Source organism: Ammospiza caudacuta, chromosome 7 (genome assembly GCF_027887145.1).
Source record: "Ammospiza caudacuta isolate bAmmCau1 chromosome 7, bAmmCau1.pri, whole genome shotgun sequence".
In the NCBI taxonomy this organism is placed as follows: domain Eukaryota; kingdom Metazoa; phylum Chordata; class Aves; order Passeriformes; family Passerellidae; genus Ammospiza; species Ammospiza caudacuta.
In genome coordinates this window covers 7,052,174-7,075,736 of record NC_080599.1, presented here as the reverse complement: position 1 = coordinate 7,075,736, position 23,563 = coordinate 7,052,174, and the positions used below count along the sequence as shown (strand labels likewise).

At 51.8% G+C, this 23,563-nt stretch overlaps 1 pseudogene; it reads left to right on the top strand.

Annotated features, from left to right (window-relative positions):
- Positions 1 to 2,278: 2,278 nt before the first annotated feature.
- LOC131559612 (Fc receptor-like B) lies at positions 2,279 to 6,010 on the top strand (annotated as a pseudogene).
- Positions 6,011 to 23,563: the final 17,553 nt, after the last annotated feature.

The window sequence follows — 23,563 nt, the reverse complement described above, 5'->3', positions numbered from 1 at the left end:
TTGTGTAAGTAGCTAATGCCTTTATTTGTGTAACTAAGTGACAATGGTGAGAATAACTCAGATAATTTTGTGAAATAGACAATGTTTGTTTAATGCACTGGTGGAGTATCTCATCTGAATGAGAAGAACACATTGAAAAGTAGCAAATAAATAAACATCAAAAGACAGAATGCAAAGAGGACCACTGACCCTTCAGTTATCAAGAACTGTCAAACCACAGAACAGGGAGACCTTGTGAGGACATAAAATATGTAAATTTAATCTGCAGTATGGCATGTACTTGATCAAAATGAATGAAGGGTCAAACCAAGCAAAAGAATTCCCAGAATACATAAACTGGAAAGATTGTTTGAATATGTATAGCCCTCCTGAGTATATATTTAACCACTACAATGAAAGGGTATGTAAGGAGAATTGCTGTAGTTATCCATGTGCCTCTGGCAGTTGCCAAGCACCCAGCATGCTGTTTACTGTCCCTTTTATTCCTTATTAAACTTTTACAAAATTTAAAGAGTGAACCTTGTTTTTCACGCAGTTTGACCAAAAACTGCATTTTGGATACAATAAGAGGGAGAAACGTCGTGTGCTTCCCCAGCACTGGGGGGGGGGGGGGGGGGAATGAGGAGCCCTGTGGGGTGCTGTGAAGAGGAAAAAGAGACCCCTGAGGTGAATCAATAAACCCAGCACCCCCAGTGCACCCCAGTGTCACAGCACATCATCGTAGTCACGGGGTTCCTGCTGTCCCTCGTAGGGTCCCGACAGCTCTGCGTTAGTCACTTGTGGATCCTGAGGTGGGGCAGGGCTGAGGGACACCCATGGGGGCACGGAGAATGACACCGGAGACCTGGATGGGGGTGACACTCGTGGGTGACGTGTCCCTGTTCTCCCCCTGTACTCACCCCCTGCCCACTCAGTGCCCCTAATGTGGGTGTTGAGCCTGTGCCCATCTCTGCATTCACTGGGCACCATGACACGGAGCAGGGCACTGCTCTTCTGCATGGCCCCCACCTCGGAGCGCACCTGGCAGCTGTAATTCCCTGAGTGGGAGACCCCCACGGCAGGCACCAGCAGCTGCAGGGACCCCTGCAGGCCCCCCACCACCTGCCCGTCCCGGTGGAACATGTGCAGGAGGGGGCTCGGGGCCGCAGGGGGCTGGGGGTGCTGAGGCAGCTGAGAGTCAGGGGGGACCCCAGGGTGGGCTCTGGGGGACCCTCCAGCACCGGCACCGAGAAGAGCTCTGGGAAGGAGAGGGAAGGTGAGGACTGTGACTCTTAGTGCATTGGGAAGTGGCTTTGGGGATGTCAGGAGATTGAAGTTCTAGCCATGGGGGTGCTCACCGTGCACTGTCACTGTCACTGGTTCCGACTGTGCACATGGTGACATTTCAGAATCCACCAAGCCCCTGCAGCTGTAGTGGCTGCTGTGGTTCAGCTGCAGAGGGGACAGCAACACCTAAGTCCCATTGAGGGACCTCTCCACCTCTTTGTTCCCACAGTAGAATCGCACTCCAGTGACCGACATGTCCTGCCAGCACCGGCAGCGCAGTGTCACCGTGTCCCCCTCCAGCAGCACCCCCAATGGCACCTGCAGCACCAGCGAGTCTGGGGGACAGAGGGGTCCTGTCACAACTGATGGCACCAGGACCCCCATTGGGTCACACCCAGAGCACCCAGATCCAACATGGGGATCCCCCCACACTGAGATGCTCTGGGATGTCCCCAGAGCAGGGGACAGGCTCTGGTCACACAGGAGGTGACCCCTTGAGCGGAGCACACTCAGAGCCCTCGGGGTCCCTGTGTGTGCCAGGCTGGGTACACCCAAACCCCCCTCACCATCTAAGACTCTCACAGCAGAGCTCCTCGTCCTCAGGACCCCAATTCCCCATGGACCCATTACCTGGACCCCCATTCCCTGCACCCACCATTCCCCTGCACACCCATCCCTGGCTCCCCAAACCCCCTGAGCCCCCCTGCTCCTGGGAAGCCCATGTCCCACCGACCTAGCAACCTCCTTGTCCCCAGCATGTCCCCACACTGCCCACAGCCTGTCCCCAGCTTGTGGCCACCCTGCCCCCACCAGGTGCCACCAGCACATGGGGATGGACATGACCTCGCTTCCTTCCCCTTCATCTGAAGAGCCACCAGCCAGGGGAGCGGTGGCCACAGCAGCGAGTGACAGCCAGTGCACATGGCTGGGGACACCAGGATGGCCGGGGAGGTGGCGCTACTCCTGTGGGGTGAGTGCCCCGGGCACGGGCCGGGCTGGTAGTACCCCGGGGATGGTCGCTGGTGAGGCAGAGTGGTGGGGAGGGGGCAGAGGGGAGCTGTAGGGCTCCCTGAGGTTCCCAATGCCAGAAGAGCCAGAGCTTGAAGTCACCGGGGTCATGGGGTGGCCGTGGGGACAGGAGAGGGTGAACAGGACTGGACGGATAGGAATGTGGGGAGAGGCATCCTGGGGCTGGGGCAGCTGTGGGGACAGGGACACAGGGATGCAGGGATGCAGGGATGCAGGGACAGGGAAAAGAAGACAAGCACAATGTGGATGGGCCATGGAGACAGAGGCCATGGGGCTGGCAGGGGAGACCTGTGCTAGCACAGTGTCCCCATCCAGACATCTGTGCCACACCAATGTCACCATGGGGATAGTTCAGGGGCAGCCTCTATGACCCATTCCCCACGTACACAACTGTCCCCATTGTGCCACCCCAACCCATCCCTGTCCCTTCTCCCTTCCAGCCCAGACCCTCAGCCTCACTGGTGAGTCCTGGGGGATGCCATGGCCCCACCCTGCTGTCCCCAGCCCCATGCTGGCCTTGGCAGGCTGGTGTCCTCTGTCACCCACATGTGCCCAGACCACCCAACTCCTCATGGAGACCCCCTGGAGGCCGGCGGTGCTGTGGGACCGGGTGACACTGACCTGCCAGGACTTGGGGACCACTGGTGTCACCACCTGGTACAAGAACGGGCGGCGCTGGAGGCAGGGGGGACACAACCACCTCACTGTCACTGAGAGAGGCAACTACACATGTGAGAGACTCAGCACTGGGCTCAGCCCCACCGTGACAGTCTTAGATGGTGAGGAGGATTTGGGTGTCCCCATCCTGGCACCCGCAGTGACCCTGGGGCTCTGGGTGGGCTCAGCTCCATGGGTCACCTCCTGTGTGACCAGAGCCTGTCCCCTGCTCTGGGGACATCCCAGAGCATCCCAGTGCTGGCAGACCCTGTTTATGGAATTGGAGATCCCTGGTGTGCTGTGTGTGAGCCAATACGGGTTCGTGGTGGCATTGGGACCCGCCAGGTGTAACAGGACCCCTGTGTCCCACAGCCCCATTGGTGCTGCAGGTGCCAGTGCGGGCACTGCTGGAGGGGGACACGGTGACACTGCGCTGCCGGTGCTGGCAGGACAACCCGGTCAGCTGAGTGTCCTTCTACCATGAGGAGAAGAAACTGCAGGAGCTCTGCAATGGGACCGAGCTGTCCCTGTCCCCTCTGCATCTGCAACACAGCGGCCGCTACAGCTGTGGGAGCATGGTGAAATCCAGGCTATCATGGGGATGGGAGAAGTCAGAATCAGTGACAGTGACAGAGCATGGTGAGCACCCCACAGCTGCCACTCCAATCCCCCCCACAGCCCCTCCCTAGTGACTTGGGCTCACAAATCTCCCTCCCCTCTCCTTTCCAGAGCTCTTCTCAGTGCCGGTGCTGGACGGTCCCTCTGAGCCCACCGAGGGGTCCCCCCTGACTCTCAGCTGCCTCAGCACTCCCAGCCCCTGGGGCCCTGAGCCCCCCTCCTGCACGTGTTCTACTGGGATGGGCAGGTGGTGGGGGGCTGGCAGGGGTCCCTGCAGCTGCTGGTGCCTGCCGTGGGGGTCTCCCACTCAGGGAATTACAGCTGCCAGGTGCGCTCCGAGGTGGGGGCCGTGCAGAAGAGCAGTGCCCTGCTCCGTGTCACGGTGCCCAGTGAATGCAGAGATGGGCACAGGGAGCCCCCACAGCCTCCTTGGGCCCCCTGCCTGGGTACCTCCATTACTGCCCCGTTCCCCCCATCCCTCACTGGGTCCATTCACCCGTCTCTGAGTCAACCCCACCCCTCTGCTGTTTCCCCACAGTCTCCAAGTCCCACAATACCCTCTCTGGGTCTCCATATCTGCACTGGGGTCCTCCCATCTCCTGCTCCATGTGTCCCCTCATTAAACTCCCCATCCTTCCTTGGGGTACCTATCCAAGCCTCCCCTGCCCCAGCTCTGCACCTCCTCTCCTCTCCCTCACTGGGATCTCCCTGCCCCTCCCTGACCTGCCCCCAAGTCCCTCAATGTCCCTGGTGTCACCCCCTCCCGTAGGGGTTCTGCCCTTGACGGTGTCCCTGTCAGTGCAGCCTTGTGCTGAGCTGCACGGTGGCCACAGGGAGAGGTCGTCTGTCCATTTCCTGGTACCCAGGAGGGCTCAGGGGCACCGCTTGGCACTGGCCCTGCCTGGAGCTGCACCACACTAGGGACAAGGGCAGTGGCCACTGCCAGTGCGGGGACAGCATGGCTGTGAGTGTCCCCCTGAATGTCACTGTCCTTTGTGAGCGGGACCGTCAGGCTGGGGGTGACCCCACCATGGCACTGCCATCCACCTCACCAGGTGCCAGCCCTGTTTGTCTCCTCACAGTGCCCGTGGCCAATGCCACCATCACCCTCAGTCCCCTGTCACAGCGGGTGTGTGCAGGTGACCCTGTGACCCTGTGCTGCTCGGTGTAGGTGGGCTCAGCCCCTGTCACCTTCACCTGGCAACACAATGGGCAGGAGGTGGCCCAAGGTCCCCTCCTGGAGCTCAGGGCTGTCGATGTGGGACATTCAGGCACCTACCAGTGCACAGCCACCAACCAGCTGGGACAGGACGGGCACCAGTCACTCAGCCCTGAGCTGGCCCTGGAGGTGACAACACAGGAACAGGACACAGGTAGGGTCACACAGAGTCACATGGGGGGTGCAGGACCCCCGGGGTTCTGGGTGACCCTGATGTGTCTCTCTCTGTCCCCAGCAGTGGCCGCAGGGGTCGGCGGGTCCCTCCTGTTCCTACTTCTGCTCCTGGCTGTCATCAGGGGCTGGCACTGGTGGCACCACCTGGGTGGGTGACAATGAGGGGGAATGGGGGTCCCAGGGATTGGGGTGAAACCCCCACAGAGTTTGAGGTCCAGAAGGCAGCATCAACAGCTCCTGACTTGGGTGAAGCTGAATGCCTAGTGATCTCACCTGGGGGTCCTGGGGAATTTGGGGAGGTCCTGCAGGGTCGTGCAGGGACATTGGGCATTCTGTCAGGGGTTTGGAGGAGTTTGGGGTCTCAGTGGATTCGGTGGGTGATTCAAGGCTCATTAGGGGCTTCAGGGATGCACGAGGCACCCAGGGGCAGTCGGAGGTCTCAGCGGTGTCAGGGGCCCTTAGGACTCCACAGTCACCCCTCCCCACTTTCCTTTGCAGCCCTCAGGAAACAGCAGGAAAGGTGAGTGGGCTGGGTCCACCCCTGAACCCCTATTTTATGTTCATTATGACCCCCTACACCCCCACAGAGACCCCCTTATCCTTGCAGAGACCCCCTTATCCTGCAAGTGCCCTCGGTCCCTCCAAAGGCAGGGGAGCTGCTGTACAGCCAGGTCGTGCGAAAGAAGAAGGCAGGGGGTGAGTACAGGTGGGGGGACAGGGACATGTCACCCTAGGGGTGTCACCTCCCATCCAAGTTCCCCCAACCGGTGTCTCTTGCAGTGCTCTCCTGTGCTACATCCTCCCAGGTGACCAATGCAGAGCTGCCAGGACCCCATGGGCAACAGCAGGACTCCAGTGACATCTATGAGAACATGCTGTGACACTGGGGGCACCGGGGGCACTGGGGATCCCTGCCTGAGGGCATCTCCCACTGTGTGTCCGCCCCCCAGCTCCCGTGGGTGCCCACCGTGCCATGGGGGCGTGGCCACGAGTGTGGAGGTCCCATATGGGGCTGCCCAGAGCTCCCCGTTCCAGTGCTCCCAGTAGCCCCAGGAGCTCCCCATTCCCTCCCCCAGTACCAGGGGGCACAGGACCCTTGTCCCTCTTATGGGACCCAAAATGCAGCTTTTTCATTAAACCAGGAGAAATGGTTTTTGTTTGTTCAGGTCTATTACCGCACCTGAGTGGGTTGCAGCTGGTGAGAGAGAGACGGTGAGTCTTGCATTTTGATCAGAAGGCTGGATTTATTAAGATATTATATATAATACATTATTACTATACTAATAGAATAAAGGGAGAGGTTTGCAGAGCAGCTAGGCTAGGCTAGGAATAGATAGAAAGAATCTACAACAAAGCTGTGGCCAAGGACTCAGTCCCCTGGCTTGCACTTTGTGATTGGCCCTTAATTATAAACATAGAAAATGAGCCAATCAGGAAACTCCTGTTACATTCCACAGCATCTGATAATAATTGTTTACCTTGTCTTCCGAGGCCTCTGGCCTCCAGAAGACACAGAAATCTGAAAGAAAGAATTTCTGTGGAGAAATGTCTGCGACACACGTCTGCCCTGTTTGGCTCAGGAAGGAGGAACCCAGTCAGGTTTTTGTGCAAATCTTTGTGGGATTTGCAGGATTTTTGGGGCTCTATCTTGGTTTGAAAGACAGGTGTCTGTTAAGGAAGGAAGGAGCTTCTCTGGAAATGGAAAATATAAACCCCTTCCCTCTGAATTATTAAAATTTTGGAATTAAGGGGCTCTCAGGTAAAGATATGGGAGTAGGAATAGGAAAATGTAAAAATAAAAATAAAAATTGTTATAGATGAATAATGAGATGATTTGCTCTAACAATTAAGGAATTAATATTGTGTGAATATTAAGAGAATTTTATTGATGTATAGTTATGTTATTGTAGTTTATTGTTTAGATGTCCTCTGTTCTCCTCACAGTCCCCTTTCCCCATCCTCTGTATTGTCGCCACCGGACAGCCTGTGTTATTTAGGACAGGTAAAAGGAAGGCGTGTACGTGTGCCCCTCCTACAGGGCAGCTGAGAATGAAAAAGCTCGTTGCTACTGGAGGGCACAGCATGACAATACCTGACGCACCAATCAAGTTGCCGGAAAGCAATCTCCACCAATAAACGGCAAAGAAGAGTTGACTGACAGACTTTGGGAGGGGCCAGGGTTGGCTGATGCAACCCCCAGAGGTATAAAAGGTGAAGCACCCGTCTCAAAGATGAGCTGTGTGGTAAGCAGTCGTGAGGGAGGCTCCCAGGCCTGTTTTTCCATATTGTTATATTTGCCCAATTATCCCATCATCAAAAAACCAAACAATATTAGAGGTAGCAGCAATTTTAATTGAATAGTTTAGAAAATATATAAAATTGGATACACTTGAAATATTAACAATCAAATTGGACTAAAAATAAGAGATAATTTCATTCCAATAATAGCCCGTAAGAAAAAGATAACCAGGGGGTTCAGAGTGCAGGGCTCTTGGACCCTTGACACCTTACATAGGAGCTTGCCAAGTGAAGATTACCCCTTATATGCCATGTATCGATGTCAACTCCTCCCATTTTCATTTCATCACACCTCTACCTCCGCCCTCATCACCACCTTTACCGTGCATGCTCCACCACTTGTTTTGATGGTCTCACAAGTCCTTGGAGGTCGTCACTGATGAAGGCCTCTTCTGTTCCTCTATGCACTTTAATTCACCTTTGGGTTACACAAGAGCACCAAGCCAGTACAAGGTAAGCCAAAACTAACATATTACTGCATTTAAGCATCAAAGCAATAAATCTCTTATAGCTGGCATTTTCCTGGGACCCAATCAGATTTTCCCTTCTTTTTGTTAATTTTTAGTAACTATTATCTCTTGCTTTTATCTCTTCTCCTTGAACATCTCCAAGGAGTGGGGGTGGAACCCCTCCTATCTCTTTCTTTTTTGGCATTACAACTTTTAAATGTTTTATTACTTCCAAATATAAATTGCTGTATCAATATTGATTACTTTTAAAATTTTATCAGCATGAATCATACCTATTTACCACACATGGAATGCTTTTGTTTTCATTGATTTTTAAGACTATAAAGAAAACATTGGTGCTGGATGACTCAGAGACAGCCTGTGTGTGTTAAGTGTAGTCTACAGGGGACAAAGGGAAGGAAAAGAGAAGTACTAATACATCCTGACAAGTTTGGAAATTTAGATAGCATGAAGAATGAATAACACAAGAAGTAAAGATGGTATTAAAAAGAGTCCACTAGAATGTAATTTAGCAGATGAGAAAGATTTGGGAGGAATCCCAGAGGGTAATTTTTCAAGGAAAGGTAATCGGATGAAATACTCTTCCCAGTGGTAGGCTTGGTATCCATTAGAAAGTGGTGAGAAGTCACCCCCTAATGGAACTTTACAATACACTGTTACAGTTGATGTTATTTTTAAGACAAGAAGAAAAATGAGATCCTGTGATATGTGCAGACATGTTTTTTTACCCTGAAGAATGTTGCAGACATTTTTTCATAGAAATCCTTTCTTTGGGATTTGTTCATCTTCTGGGAAGCTGAGGTCCCAGAAGAAGAATGTAAACAATTGTTATCGGCTGGTGTGGAATGTAACAGGTGCAGCGGTGATTGGGCTTCTGTGAGTGTTTGGATTTGCTAACCACTCACAAGGAGAGTTTGTCCTTGCTTTCTGCTGGACACAGAACTTTGTTATTCATTCTTTCCTATTCTATTCTTAGCTCAGCAGCCTCTGCAACGTCTCTCCTTATCTTTTAGTAAAGTTATAATTTATTATATATCATATATCAATAAATCCAGCCTTCTGATCATCAACCAAGATTCTCGTCCACTTCTCTCAACCCTGAAGACCTCATCAGGTCACTGTAATACTGAAGAATAAACCTGAGTGTCAGAAAGAATGTGGCTTTGATTTGGCCCCACAGGACCTTTAGTCCTTACTTTGGAAACAGATAAGAGGCAGAGAAGAAAGAGATGTCGTTCAGCATTCAGCATAGGGCAGAGATGTTTGAAATTGGCTCCAATGCACCAGGAAGATTGTGTTCTAGGTGTCCAAAACTTAGAGCCGAGTTAGTCCAGGCCAGCTCAGGTACACTCCCCCTCAGGCAACCACTCCGCCCCCTGAATGAAAGCCAAATGGCAGTGAGGATGAGATGAATAATTGTCCCCAAGTGAGGGGACAATTTCAGAGACCCCCAGTGACAAGCAACCCAAGGAATAAAACCAAGAAAGCTTTGCCTTTAGTCACCCCCTTAAGGGAAGTGTTGAGTTTCCCAGGAGAAGCCATGAGGGTGAACATCTGCTTTTCTACTAGTGACCTGAACAGTTGGTGGGGAAAAGTTACAATGGATAGAGAAAACCCTAGCAAAGTAGCAAAAAGATTGGAGTTCATAGTCAAGAATCAAGAGCCAGACTGAGGTGATACTGATTTAATGTTGACAGAGCTAACAAAACCAGCAGAAGAGTTGGTGATCAAGGTAGCCAGAGCATGTGTGCACGGACAAATTGCTAGTGGAGCCTTACAAGGTACAGTGGACCAGCTGTGTCCTATTGTAAGCCCTTTGTGGGACGCGAACAATGCAGGCAGCTGTGCAATGTTAACCAGATACCAGGACATAGTCACATTGGAATTAAAAAATGCCATTCCAAAAGCAATAACTTGGTCAGTAAGAGATAACGTTACACAGGGACAGCACGAGTCACCCACTGACTTTGTGGACAGGCTGTGAGCAGCTGCACGTAAAGGCACAGCCCTGGATCCCTGCTCGGATATGGGAAAGCAGCAGTGCGTTTCCCTGATGTCAGGGCAATCTAGCCCAGACGTCAGGCAGAAACTTGAGAAACTGAAAGAGCCTGTCAAGAGAGACTTAAAGGCATGAATGAGAAAAGCATAGAAAGTGGATGATAATCAAGAGAGAGAAAAAGGAAAAGAGCTCCCTGCAGCCGTGGTGGCAGCTCTGGATCAGCACCAGGGAGAGGACGTGGGATGCCTCTGGATGAAGCAGAGGCAGGGGCAACAATATCAGAGGCAGAGGAGGTTCAAAGCAGCCACAGACCAAGCTGGGGCCAAATCAATGTGCATCTTGTAAGAAATCAGGACTCTGGAAATAACTCCAGTGCCCAGAGTAAGCAGACAAAGTACACAAAACTCTTGCAGCCACTCTAGACGATAAGAAATGACTGAGACTGGCAATTCTTACCCTAGCAGGCCACCGGTTAAAATACAGCTAAAGAATGATAAAGAAGTTGAATTTTTAAGAAATTGTGGAGACACGTTTTCACTCTTGAATCAAACACTGATACCCAAAAGTGAAAACTATCTCAAGCAATAGAAGCCACTATAGGCCAGCCAGAAAAAGTTTTCTTCCTGAAACCACTTCAATGTAAAATCAAGAAGAAACTGGGAATACATCAGTTTCTTTATTTACCCAACTCACCCAAATCTGTTCTATGCAGGGATTTGCTTGAAAATTTGGCAGCAACACTTCTGTTTAGAAAAAGAAAACCTAAATAGAAGGTACCTGAAGACAAATGAGCAGTTTTAGCAGTAGGACTGACAATTGACAGAAGACCAACAAACAAGAAGAACTATTTAGAGCAAGTATTGAATCAGGTGTACCCAAGAGTATGGGATACTCATAGCCCAGGAAAATCAAAACAAGCAGACCCTATGAAAATTGAGCTACAGACAAGAGTTAGGCCAGTATTTAGAAAGCAATACCCTTGAAGATTAGAAGCTAGAAAAGGAATAGAGCCAACAATCAATAAATTCCTGACATCAGGACTATTGGAAGAATGGGAGTCAAAATTTAATACTGCTAGATTAGCAATAAAGAAACCTAATGGAACTTAGAGACTAGTGCCAGATTTCCAGACAATTAATGAGTTATACCTTACTAGCTTACTAGCTAAGCTTGGAGATGATTTTATTTGGTGCGGGGAAGATCCATGGGCAGGTGCTGTGGAGAGCCGTTCCCTCTTGGTCTGAGAGACCAGCTCCCCCAGCCCACCTTGCTCTCATGCCCGGAGGTTGTAATGTGCGCTCAACCGGCAGCCGAAGGAGGGCTCTTGACACCGTGTCTGATCCAACAGGATTTATTGAAGGTAGGTCAGAGGGTGCAGGTTGGGTGAGGGTGAGAAGAGGGACAGGAAGAGGCAGGAGCACAAGCACTGTAACATGACACATAAGGCACCTGCAAGCTGCTGGGGAAGCCTCAAGTCTGCTCAGTGAGCCACGTGTGCCCTCAGCATTGGGACAGCCACCTTTCCCTCACTGAGCCTCACATCCCAGGGTCATCAAATCAAGAGGCACCAGCCATGCTGTAGGTGACTCAGAGCGAGTGCAGTGGGTCATGGTGGCCAGGGGCCAGAAGCAGGCAGAAAGCCATCGGGGCTGGGGAAAAGGCTCTGCTCTGCTTACAGCGTGGGCTGAGGGCCGGGAGAGCTCCATTTCCCCCTTGAGATGTTGGAGACGGGGCCTTTCACCCTCCTGATAGGGCTACCCCTGGCTGCAGACAGCCAGAGGAGTACGACGACACAGGGCCGAGAGCAGCAAAGCAAAGAGCCAGCTGTGCACAGCACAGGAAGGTGGCCCAGTGCAAAGCCAGCATGGCACTCTGAAGGTGCCCACTGCACTCTCATGTGTCCCTGGCCTGGGAAGGACAGGAATGCCCGTGGTCCAAGAGGGCCTTTCTGTGGCCCCTGTGGGCTCAAAGCTGCTGCTCTTCTGGCTCCATGGGGCTAAAGCCACAGAGCTCGGCCTCCCCCACAGCAACAGGAGCAAGACTTGGCAATCAGGCAGTGGAGCTCAATGCCTAAGGCTGAGGGGTGGGAGGCTGCAGTCTGGAGCACAGGGAGGGCACACGCCCAGCCCCACAACAGCTGGCCTCAGAGCCCTGAAAGGCCAGGACCAGGGTTCCACGCCTGATTCCAGGGGGTCCCTCCAACGGGCCACCGACCTGGAAGCACAAGAGCAGCCGGCTGTCAGGATCAAGGCAGCTGCAAGGGGGCTGCTTGTGGCCTCTGACAGCTAATTGCTCAAGGATTAGCAGTGCCTCAGCCCCTCAGGGTCTCCCCCAGCCTGGCCAAGCTTCCCGGCAGCAGCGCCACAGCCCCACAGCAGCTCCAGAGGAGCCCCATCCAGAGGCACCTGGGAGCCCTCAGTAAGGCAGCCAGCAGCACCCTGGCAGGAGGACACGATGGCCCTTCCTGCCTGGCACAGGACTTGTGGCCACCTCCAGGCATCATTCTGGCAGGGATCCCCGTGGCTCTGGCCCCTGCCCAGCCGCTCTGTGGGCAGCACAAAGGCTTCAGCAGAACCACCAAAGGCCAAGGGGCTTCTGGCCATTTTCCCTGCGACACTGCATGCCTGGGCAGCTGGCTGTGCACAAGCACCCTTTCCCCCCTCTTCCCCTATGCCTTCTAGACCTGGTGCAGGAAAAGAAAGATCCTGGGACTCTGTCTATTGAAAGATATTCTATATTTACATACTCAAAACCAACGAAAATAAAACTACAAAAATCTTGAAGAAGAAAGAGAAAATTTCTGCTGGCTCAAATGGCCCCAGCAGACAGTCTTTCAGATCACCTCTCTGGGGAGCTCCAGCAGAACAGCAAGGAAGTGCCGCACAGACGAGGCCGTTTCCCCCATGCGCTGCGGAATCGATCTCGCAGCCTGCGCCATGGGGAGTAGGGAGCTCTCTGTACAGCCCGGAGAACTATACATGATTCAATGGCAGCATCTCTGATTGCAGGACTGGTGTCATATGGCATTTCTTCAAGGGCTGCAAGAGAGAGGAACAGAGGCAAGGTCAGATCCCGCATGTGCAGGAAGCCGAGGAGAGCCCCCTGCCAGGGCCATTCCAGCTGGCTCTTGCCATGGCCCACAGGGAGCAGGGAGCAAGGGGATCAGCCTGAAGGTGCTGGCCACAAATGGCACACGTGGCCCTGAAATCTCACCGGAGCAGAGCCCTCTGCAGCCGCTGGAGGGCTTGCAGCTGCCCCCTCCAGCCCCTGGGTCAGCCCGCTGCCCTCACTCACCACTGCAGATCAGCTGGAGCTCTCTGCTGCCCCCTCAGGTGCTGCCCGGCCATGCCTGTGAACATAGAGCCTGTCACGGCTACAGCGGCACAGCTCCCTGCCAGCGGCGCTGCCGGCGCTGTGGCCACACGGGCTGCTGGCCTGGCAGGGCTCAGCCCAGCCCTTGCCACTCGCTGTCGCCCCAGGGCACGGCTGCCAGAGGGCGGCAGCAGCAAGGCCCAGGCCAGGCGGGGCTGCACGGTGCTGGGCCCGGCTGGCACTGCTGGGGCAGCAGGCGGGGCCAGGGCCGAGCTGCGGCGGGCTGGGGAAGGAGCCCGGGCTCGTGGCTCACCCATGAACCTGACGGCCGCCTCTCGCAGGGACTCCTGTGGGCTCTGCAGGTAGCGCAGGGCCCGGTGCAGGTGCTCGGCTGCTCGGCTCCTGTCCTCTGCCAGCTGCAGAGAGCGGCAGGAGGGAAGGGTTGGCACGGGCTGAGCCCCTGGGTCGGGCGCTGTCTGCACCCAGTGCCGGCCTCCCCTGCCCGCACAGCCCTGAGGCGCGGCCAGCAGCCGCTGGCCAAGGATTCCCAGGGGCAGGGGGCAGAGGGCCGGCTGCTGCCCAGGGAACCGTGGTGCCGCCCTGCAGCCAGGCCGGGCCGGGGTTCCATGGGCAACTGGCTCTGGCCCACGGGAGCCTGGAGAAGAGCCCGCCCGCCCGGCCTCTGGCTGCAGCAGCGGGCACAGCTTCCAGCCCCGCACGCTGAGCACCGCCCCCAGGGACCTTGGCCATGCTGAGGCTGGGGGTTCTTGGCTTCTCTTACCAGGCATTCGCCAAAGCTCTGATCCAAGTGTAGCATTTGTTCGATATCCCTCCTCTTCAGGAATCTGGCTGAGGAATGCAGTGTTTCCCGGGAGGCCTGGAGAGCAGCAGAGATGCACAGATGGCCCCACAGTCCAGGGCACAGGAAAACATCCCAATGGCACAGGCTGGAGGAGGCTGCAGTTCACAAGGTGCCAGGGCAGGAGGCAGCCCAAGCCCCTGCCAGGGGGACAGCAGCTGGCCACAAGTGCTCACCTCAGCAACAATCTGATTCTCATTGTGGCAGTGGAAGTAGAGAGGGAGCAGGCTCTGGTGCAGGTGGGACTTGAGGGCCTTTCTTCCCTCTTCTGTTCACAGGTCCAGCATCTCTTGAAAGACAGCCATGCAGCTCAGCTGCACCTGGATATCATCCTGGATGAAAGGAAAGGGCAAAAGACCTGAGCATCAGCTGCTTCGGGCCCCCCAGGGCACAGGCCTGCATCTGCACAGGGCACCAACTGTCCCGGCAGCAGCCAGTGGCCGTGGCTGTGGGCACAGAGCCTTACGCTGTCAAAGAGTGGCAGGAGCACCTCAGCCAGCTGCAGGGTGATGGGGGTGGCTATTGGGGCACCATTATCCAGGAGGAAATATCTGAGTAGAAGAATGCTCATCCTGATCATGTCGTTGTCATTTTCCTCCAGGAGCTCCACAAGACTTTCAGTCAGGCTCTGCATTTTTTCAGCTTGTGCGGAACACAAGTTTGTGAAAGGCCGCCCTGCTGCCGCAGGGCCCAGAGGCCAAAGGCCTGTCTCAAAGCTCTGGGGTAGCTGAAGCGGGAGGCAGGAGAGCTGGGAGCAGCTGCCCCAGCGGCCAAAGCCCAGGCAAGGCCAAGCAACTGCTTTGCCCAGCCCCATGCTACCTGCACAGCTTCAACCACTGCCCCCTTCTCACCATCAAGGGATTCTTGCCCAGCACTACGAGGCCTCGGATTGCTAAGTAACGCCTGGCCATGTGCTCGCTCTGCAGGTTCTGTGCCAGGATCTCCAGAACGCTGTCACTGCATTCGCTCAAGTCCAGGCACTCGAGGACCTGAAAGGCACAGGGCAGTGACAGGGGAGCCGGCTGGCAGGAGCCCAGCAGCGCACAGGGCCGGGCCCAGGCAGCAGCACAGGGCACAGGCACTGTCCTGGCAGCTGTGGCTGCGAGTGGGCAGAGGGCTGGGAGGCAGCTCAGCCAGGCAGCGCTGGCCTTGAGGCTCACCTCCACAAGGAATGCCAGGGCAGGGAAATCCCAGTATGGCATCTCTTTGCCGAGCAGGGCGAGCAGGTAGAATGCAACCGTGGAACAAAAGTGGATGGCTAAACAGTGAATTTCTCTGAAGAGGGGAAAAAGGAAACAAGAGCCTGAGCTAGTGAGGCAAACCTCTCCCAGGCGTGACTCATCCAGTTCTCATCTTTCCCCAGCACCCTTCCAGCAAGGGGACGTGGGCTGTGGAGAGTTTTGTAGCAGAGTGGCTTGAGGAAAGGGGACACAGCTAATTCAATTTGGTAAAGAAGTCTTAGCTAGAGCAGAGGCCTCTTCAAGGCTAGAGTGTCCTTGTGGATAAGAAGAATACAGAAGCTGCTGTGCTTGCTTACCACAGGACTGTAACTAAAAGGCTAGATTAGACGAGGCTGACATGTAGCTGAATAGCCAATCCTGAGCTCAGCTTTTGCAATATGTATGAGACTCATTAGACACTGTATTTAAGTTGCTGAACTAATCAATAAATTGAACCTGTGATGAACTATCTGGTGTCCTGGTCTCCTTCCTTCAATAAATGGTGACCCCAAACGCTGACCCCCTCGTCTCACACTAAAAGAAAAAGGAGGAGGACGCGCCACGGTCAAGGAAGTTGGAGTTGGGTCCTGTTTGCAACCGGGACGGTGCTGGAATTTTGAAGCACCCTTGGGGTTCACATCGGTGACTCAAGCCATACGTGCTGCCGGAGCCTGGAAAGCTGCAAAGAGCATGCTCACGAATAGGTATGGATAGGCAAGCAGCATATGATCTTTTTGCCGCTTATTTAGAAAGGCAAGAAGTAAAGGGGATAGATTTAAAAAAGGAGCTACCAGGGTTGTTAGCCTATGGCTATGCTAAGGGGGCTTTCCTTAATCCACATACGGTTCATGAACTTGCGGAATGGAGAAAATTTGGGGATATACTATGGGAAGCGGTGTTAGAAGCTGATAAGACAGCAAAGAAATTGGGCAAGCTATGGCGAGTAGTACACAATACACTGCTTCAACATGTTTCTGAGCGTAAGGCGGCAGAAAGGGCGACAGAAGCTCATAAGAGGAATGTAGGGTATGGTCATGAGGACAATCCTCTCCTTCGGTAAACAAGGTGTTAATACTGATGGGTTCACAACAGTGTGGTATGGAGGATCTTGTTACAGGCGCGGGGGGGCCGTCTGCACCTCCTCTGTCGGAGGAGAAGGACGAGTTGGTGGATCGCGGGGAACGCTAGCAGAGCCCGCCGCCCCCGCATAGGGAACGCGAGCTGAGCCTGCCGCTCCCCCTGCAGGGAACACGAGCTAAGCCCGCCACCCCCCGCAGAGAGAGTGAGCCGAGCCTGCTGCCTCCCCCACCCGAACGGCCTGCACAGAAGCGCCAACAGTGCAAAGCTCTCAGAGATTCAGATCCTATCCCAGAGGCACTCAGTGACCTATGGGGGGAGATGGCTAAACAGAGGAGAGAGGCTTGGGCTACTCTGGCAAAAGAGGCAATGCAAGTGGGGGATGATGAGACAATGGAAGCCGCTTCTGCTCTTGCCTGTCCAGTTACACACACGCCACAGTATGATGCTCAGGGGAATCAGACACAGAATCTGGCAGAGTATACTCCTTTAGATTGGAAGTTGTTATCTCAGTTGTGATCCACAGTTAGTCAGTTCGGTGTGAAAAGCAAACCTGTTAGGCAGATGCTGGATTATCTCTTTAATATGCATATTTTGTGCCCGAATGATTTGAGGGGAATAGTGCGGTTAATATTTACTCAGGATCAGAAGTTGTTGTTTAATGCGCATTGGCAAGCCTTGGCTAATGAGTCGGTTGCGACACAGCGAGCTCAGGGGGACCCACTGCATGGAGTGACAGTGGATGAGCTCATGGGCTTAGGGGCATATTTGCGCACGGAGGCCCAGTTGATATCAGGAGCGGATAAGCTTGTAGAAGCCATGCGGTTGGTACGTGCTGCAATAGACAGGGTTAAAGAGCCAGGAGGGCTGCCGGCGTACATGGCCATAAAACAAGGTAGAGAGGAATCGTTTGGGAGTTTTATTGACAAAGGAGCTGCAGCTATAGACCAGGCGGGAGTTGCAAAATACATGAAGGGGGCGTTATTGAAGCAGTGTGTATTACAGAATAGCCATCCAGCCACGCAAAGGGTGCTAGCCACTCAGGGAGCAAATTGGACCATTGAGGAAGTGCTAGAGCAAATGGCATTACAGTCAACAGCCTCACAAGCATTCTTAGTGGGTGCCTTAAAGGAATTAGGATTAGGGCTGCAAAAGCAAGCAGAATCCACTCAAAATCAAGTGTTAGCTGCTCTTGCTCCTCTCCGAAACAGCTCAATGGCAGTCACGCAGGGAGGCTTGAGAACATACCCCAAATGTTACCAATGCGGCAATGGGGGACACACGCGCCGAGAATGTAGAGCGGCCGGCGTGTGGTGCCAAATCTGCCAATCCAGCTCCCACAACACTACGGCTTGCCAGCGCTGATCGGCAAACGGTCGGCGGAGCACGTTCAGTGGCGGCGCCCAGACACAAATTGCCGCCGTGACATCAGCACCACCTCCTGTCTGCAGCCAGCAACAGCAGGGAGCCTCGGCTTGGACATAGCAGCCGCAGTAGACGTCACTTTAATGACGAACCGGCCTGAAAGGATACCAGCTGGAGTAAACGGTCCTCTCATGCTACAAGGACAAAAATGTGGAGCATTATTATTAGGACGTTCCTCGACATCCATGCTGGGACTATTTGTATTGCCTAGGGTCATAGATGCGGACTATACCGGAGAAATGCAAATCATTACACCCCTTATCCCCCGGTTAAAATAACAAAAGGTCAACGCGTTGCACAATTGGTACCGCTACCGCAGATGACATCGGGTTTTCCATCCCTTACTGGACAGAAGCTTGATGGAAAGGGTTTTGGCTCTACCGGTGTTACACTCCTGACTGTAGATCTACAAGAGAGGCAAAAACAAAGAGTTGAGATTACCCATGGACATCAGAGCATAACCCTTTATGGATTATTGGATACGGGAGCAGACACCAGCATTATATCGCCAGAAGCATGGTCACAGCATTGGCCCCTGCTCCCATCAACTAATATGCTCACAGGAGTAGGAGGACTTACTTTGGCAAGCAAAACACCGCCTATGTCGGTGTGCATTGATGGGCAACAAGTGTCCATTGTGTTCTCAGTCGTTCAGTTGCCCCCTACAGTCTCTTGCCTGATAGGCAGGGATGTTTTAACACAGCTGGGGGTGGTGTTGACCAATCACCACCCTTTGGGGTAATTGCCATTGCTTGGACTTTCCCCATTCCACTCACCTGGAAAACAGACACACTGGTGATGGTTAAGCAATGGCCCTTGAAAGGGGAGAGTCTTATGCATGCCCATGAATTGGTGAAGGAACAATACGAGCAAGGACATTTACGACTCTCAACGAGTCCGTGGAACACGCCTATTTTTGTGATCAAGAAGAAGTCAGGGAAATACCGCCTGGTACATGATCTACGAGCTGTGAATGACCAGATGGAACTGATGGGGGCCTTGCAGCCTAGTCTTCCGAATCCAGCCATGATCCCACAAGATTGGCCACTTCTAATTATTGATTTAAAGGATTGTTTTTTCACTATTGGGCTGCATCCCGATGATACGAAGAAGTTTGCCTTTACCCTACCAGCAATAAATCGTGGGGAACCAGACAAAAGGTTTGAATGGACGACATTGCCGCAGGGCATGTGGAACTCCCCCACATTGTGCCAGCTTTATGTTGACACTGCATTACAGCCATTACATCAGCAGTGGCCAGCTACCATAATATATCATTACATGGATAACATCTTGTTTGTGCAGCAACAGCCATTTTCCCCTTTACAGGTTGACAGCATCAGAGACACTCTTGCAGCGTCTTCACTTGTTATTGCCACAGAGAAAATTCAGACCACGAAACCATGGAAGTATTTGGGATGGACTCTAATGGACCAAACAGTGGTACCCCAAAAATTAGAACTGCACTTGGACATTAAGACTTTACATGATGCTCAAAAGTTGCTAGGAGACTTACAGTGGCTTAAACCCATTGTGGGAATACCAAATCGCTTGTTGGAAACCCTGCGACCCTTGTTAAAGGGCACTGACCCCACTACCCCTGTGTGCCTCATGAAGGAACACCATCTTGCCTTGCAGCAAATCAGTAATTGTGTACAACAAGGATATGTGTCTCGTCGACAACTAGATTGCCCTATTGACCTCACCATTTGGAATAGCCCTTGTCACCTGCTTGGCCCTGTCTCCCAATACGAGAACAAAACGGGGGAGATACAGGTATTGGAATGGCTGTCACCACCATTACAACATAAAAGAACAATATTTTCAAAAATTGAACACTTGGCTGCATTGATTAAAAAAAGGCCGTCTCAGAATTAGAAGTGGACGGTCGAGAACCTGCCACCATTAGGTTACCCATGGAAAAAGAGACGCTGGACTGGTACCTGGTTAATTCAATGGACTTACAGGAAGCATTATTGACATCATCTGCAAAGGTGGAGACAAGCAAGTTAGTGCCCAGGGTCCTGCAATGGATGGCAGAATGGGACTGGATCACTCAGCCACTGAGAAGAGGGTGCCCCATAGAAGGAGCCACCACAGACTTCACAGACGCAGGGAAGAAATCGAGACGTGCTGCTGTCACTTGCCAAGAAAAAGGACAATGGAAGCATCAACTTCTTACAGCAGACCCTGCAGACAGCCTACAAACCTTAGGATTGTTAGCAGTAGTATGGGCAATGTCTAACCTGCATGAGCCCTTGAATGTGGTCACAGACTCCATGTATGTCGCTGGAGTAGCCAGACGTATAGAAGGAGCAGCAATTAAGGAAGTGAATAACAAACAGGTGTATGAGTTACTGGTTCAATTAAGGAAAGCTCTCCGGGATAGAAGTGCAGTGTATTCTGTAATCCATATGAGGAGTCATAAGTGGTCTGAAGGTCTGGGGGAAGGGAATGAACGTGCAGAGAAGTTGGTTACCTTACCCATTGATAACTCTTGTCCTGTTGATAAGCATACATTGGCAAAAGAAGCCCATAGTAGATATCATCAAAATGCAAAAGGGTTGGCGAGGAACTTTGATTTGGACTTATCAGAAGCTAAGGCCATTGTCAGGGCATGTCCAATATGCAGTTATCATAATGGGGGAATAGGTCTGGGCTGCGGAGTTAATCCTCGAGGTTTAGAAATGAATGAGAAATGGTAAATGGATGTCACGCATGTAGCTAGGTTTGGCAGGCTTAAGTATGTGCATGTTACGATAGATACATATAGCCATTATATATGGGCTACAGCTCAGGGAGGACAGAAAGCGATACATGTGATCAGGCATTTATTGAGTTGCTTTGCTGTTATGGGAGTCCCACAAGGTATCAAAACGGATAATGGTCTGGCTTACACAAGTGCTAGAGTCCGAAAGTTTTTGGACCAATGGTCTGTCAAGCATGTGACAGGTATTCCGCATTCCCCCACAGGACAGGCGATAGTAGAAAGAGCAAATGGTACCCTCAAACAATATATTGACAAACACCAGGATTTAAAGGACCCACAAGCATGCCTGGCTAAGGTTTTGTATGTGATCAATCATTTATGTATTTTTGGGGAGGACGATGCCCCCCCCTGCAGTTAAACATCACCTGAGATCAGGTCAGGAAACTATTAAGGAAACAGAGGTCTGGGTGAAGAACCCAAGCACAGGGATATGGGAAAAACTCACAAAAGTGCTATATTGGGGTTGGGGATATCTTTGTGTTTCCTCACCAACAGGGCCTTTGTGGGTGTCTGCCAAGTGGACTAAACCTGTCTTTAATGCAGCATCTGGTGAACAACCTTAAGGAGGGGGACAAGGAGTGCCTGAAGAAGAAGCTGCTGCTGATTTTACAACCCTTATTGCTGCAGCTGAAGGGACACTCGAAAGCACTGGACAGAGCAGTGACACGCCACTACCGGATGGCCAGGGAGCTGATTGACACTGTTGAAGCACTATCGACCTTCCACATAAAAGGACTAGCGAGGGAGTGCTGCCTTGAGTGTCGCAGCCCCTGTTGTGCTGCGTGGGTAGCTTGTATTGTGGGGGTTGTGGTAAAACCTTTTGGTTAGAACAGTCCGGGATCTGGGGTTTATGGTCTAACACCTGCAAGCATGACTACACATGGGGGGAAGACTGGCAAAGGGAGCTAAGGAGACAGACGGGACTAGGTACAGCTCTAGCTTTAAATCTTTATGAGTCTCCCGAGCAGAAAATCTTGGCCTATTACCAGTGGGAGGTACAGTATATTGTGAAAAGAGTTAAAGCTCAAAGTAAGTCATACATAGCTTCTGCTAGGTGTAGAAAATTGGTGCCTTTAACACAGCATTCGGTTGTAGGACCCATCAGAGGAGATCCCGATCAGGCATTGGACTCCTGCATCGAGGCCCTACAGAGATGGAGATTGCAAGAGTTAGGATCGATGAGGTTAAAGACAGATAAGAAAAAGAAAGCAAGAAAAAAACAGAAAAATGAGGCTTATTTTTGTTATACTGCTCAGTGCTGTGACAGATGGGGCAGTAGGAGTAACGCGCTTTAATCAGCCAAGAGATAACATATGGATAACGCTTGCTAATCAAACTAACCAATCATCTCTTTGTCTTAGCCTTGGAGGGGTTACTAACCCATTTTGAACATGCTTGGTGGGTCTTCCAGTGTGGTCTCCTCAGGAATTTTGCAGTCTGATTGATAACCAAACTGTATGCATGCAGAATATGACAAACATTAGGTTACCCACACAACAAGGGTACACTACAAGTCAAAGTGACAGTTACCGCCAATGCTTAATAATCTTATCACTTAATACTACTTTGTACTCTCCTCCAAAGGAGTTGGATCTCTTCGGAAGTGCAAACGCCAGTATGACTAACACCTCAAATGGTGGATGGTTCAGTTTCGATCCCTTAGATCCCCAGAATTTAAATCAGCATAGAGGAACATGGGCTACCCTAGATTCATCCCTGAATTTGGGTACAGTGTCTCAGCAGCTTTATAGCCAATGTAACGGCACTAACATCATGGCACTGATGAAATTACCCACAGGGATATTTTTAATTTGTGGAGACAGAGCTTGGAATGGTATACCAGCCAGGCCACAGGGTGGACCTTGCTATTTGGGAAAATTGTCATTGTTTCACCCCAATGTGTCTTTATTAATGCAATTGAGTCAAAATTCAAGCAGGAAGAGACACAGCCTGCATGACTTAGACTGCAGCCAGATAGGAGACCCACAGTTTTGGAGTGAGTTAAAGCAAGTGATAGTTTCAACTATCTTGCCAGGAGGAGCTGCAAATAAAGCTATGAACTTAGCAAAGCAATTGGGATGCTGGGCCAAAGATGAGCTAAACAAGATGTCACAAATTTTAGATAAGCTAACCGCAGATGTGCAAAGTGTTAAATCATGCTGTTTTGCAAAATAGAGCCGCTATAGATTTTTTGCTTTTAGCACAAGGTCATGGATGTGAAGAGTTTGAGGGAATGTGTTGAATTTGTCCGATCACTCTGTATCTATTCATGTGAAGATAAAAGAATTATAGCAGGGACTTCACAATCTTAAAGAAGAAGAGGGTTTAGGAATCGACAAATGGCTTAAAAGCTTAGGACTTGGACTGTGGCTGAGAAACTTTGGACATATGCTATAGGGATACTGGGTGTGATTTTGATGCTTTTGCTTATTTTGCCTTGTATCTTTAATTGTATTCAAAACATGATCAGCCAAATGATAGAAAGAACCTGGCAGACTAGCCTCCTTGCCCAAGAACAAAACGGGGGAAGTGTGGAGAGTTTTGTCAAAGAGTGGTTTGAGGAGAGGGGACACAGCCGAATCAATTTGGTAAAGTTGTCCTAACTAGGGCAGAGGCCCTTTTTGCAGGCAGGGTGTCTGTTGGGAATTTAGCCGACTAGAGAATGGAAAAGTACAAGGCCGTGGCTAATTCCAAGTCCTGCACCTGCAAGATAGCGTGTCCTTGGGCCTAGCTGAGTATGATAACGAGTGGACAGAGAGACGTAAGAAATAGAGAAAGTAGGCCCAAAGGAATGAGGAAGAGTTGATGGTATAGTTTACCCAATAGATCGCTTGGCTTACAGAATATTCATAAGCTTATTACTTTCTGTATAAGTGTTTGATGCTTTCTTCAATAAAGGGGACCTGTTGATGACCATCTGGTGTCCTGGTCTCCCTCCTTCGACATCTTGCCAAGTGTTTTGGGAACAGATGAGAGGTGACCCTCATGAAACCACTGCCATCCAGACTTGTCCTGGCAATATTCCTATGGGAACAACTCCTGGATATAAGGAAATTTGGAGGTGAAACTCCAATTCTGGCCATACGTACCTGGAGCAGAATGTCAGATCTTTTCCATAGGAAGGAAAGAACGGAGCACCACTGTTTCAATAGTGGATGAGACCCTCAACA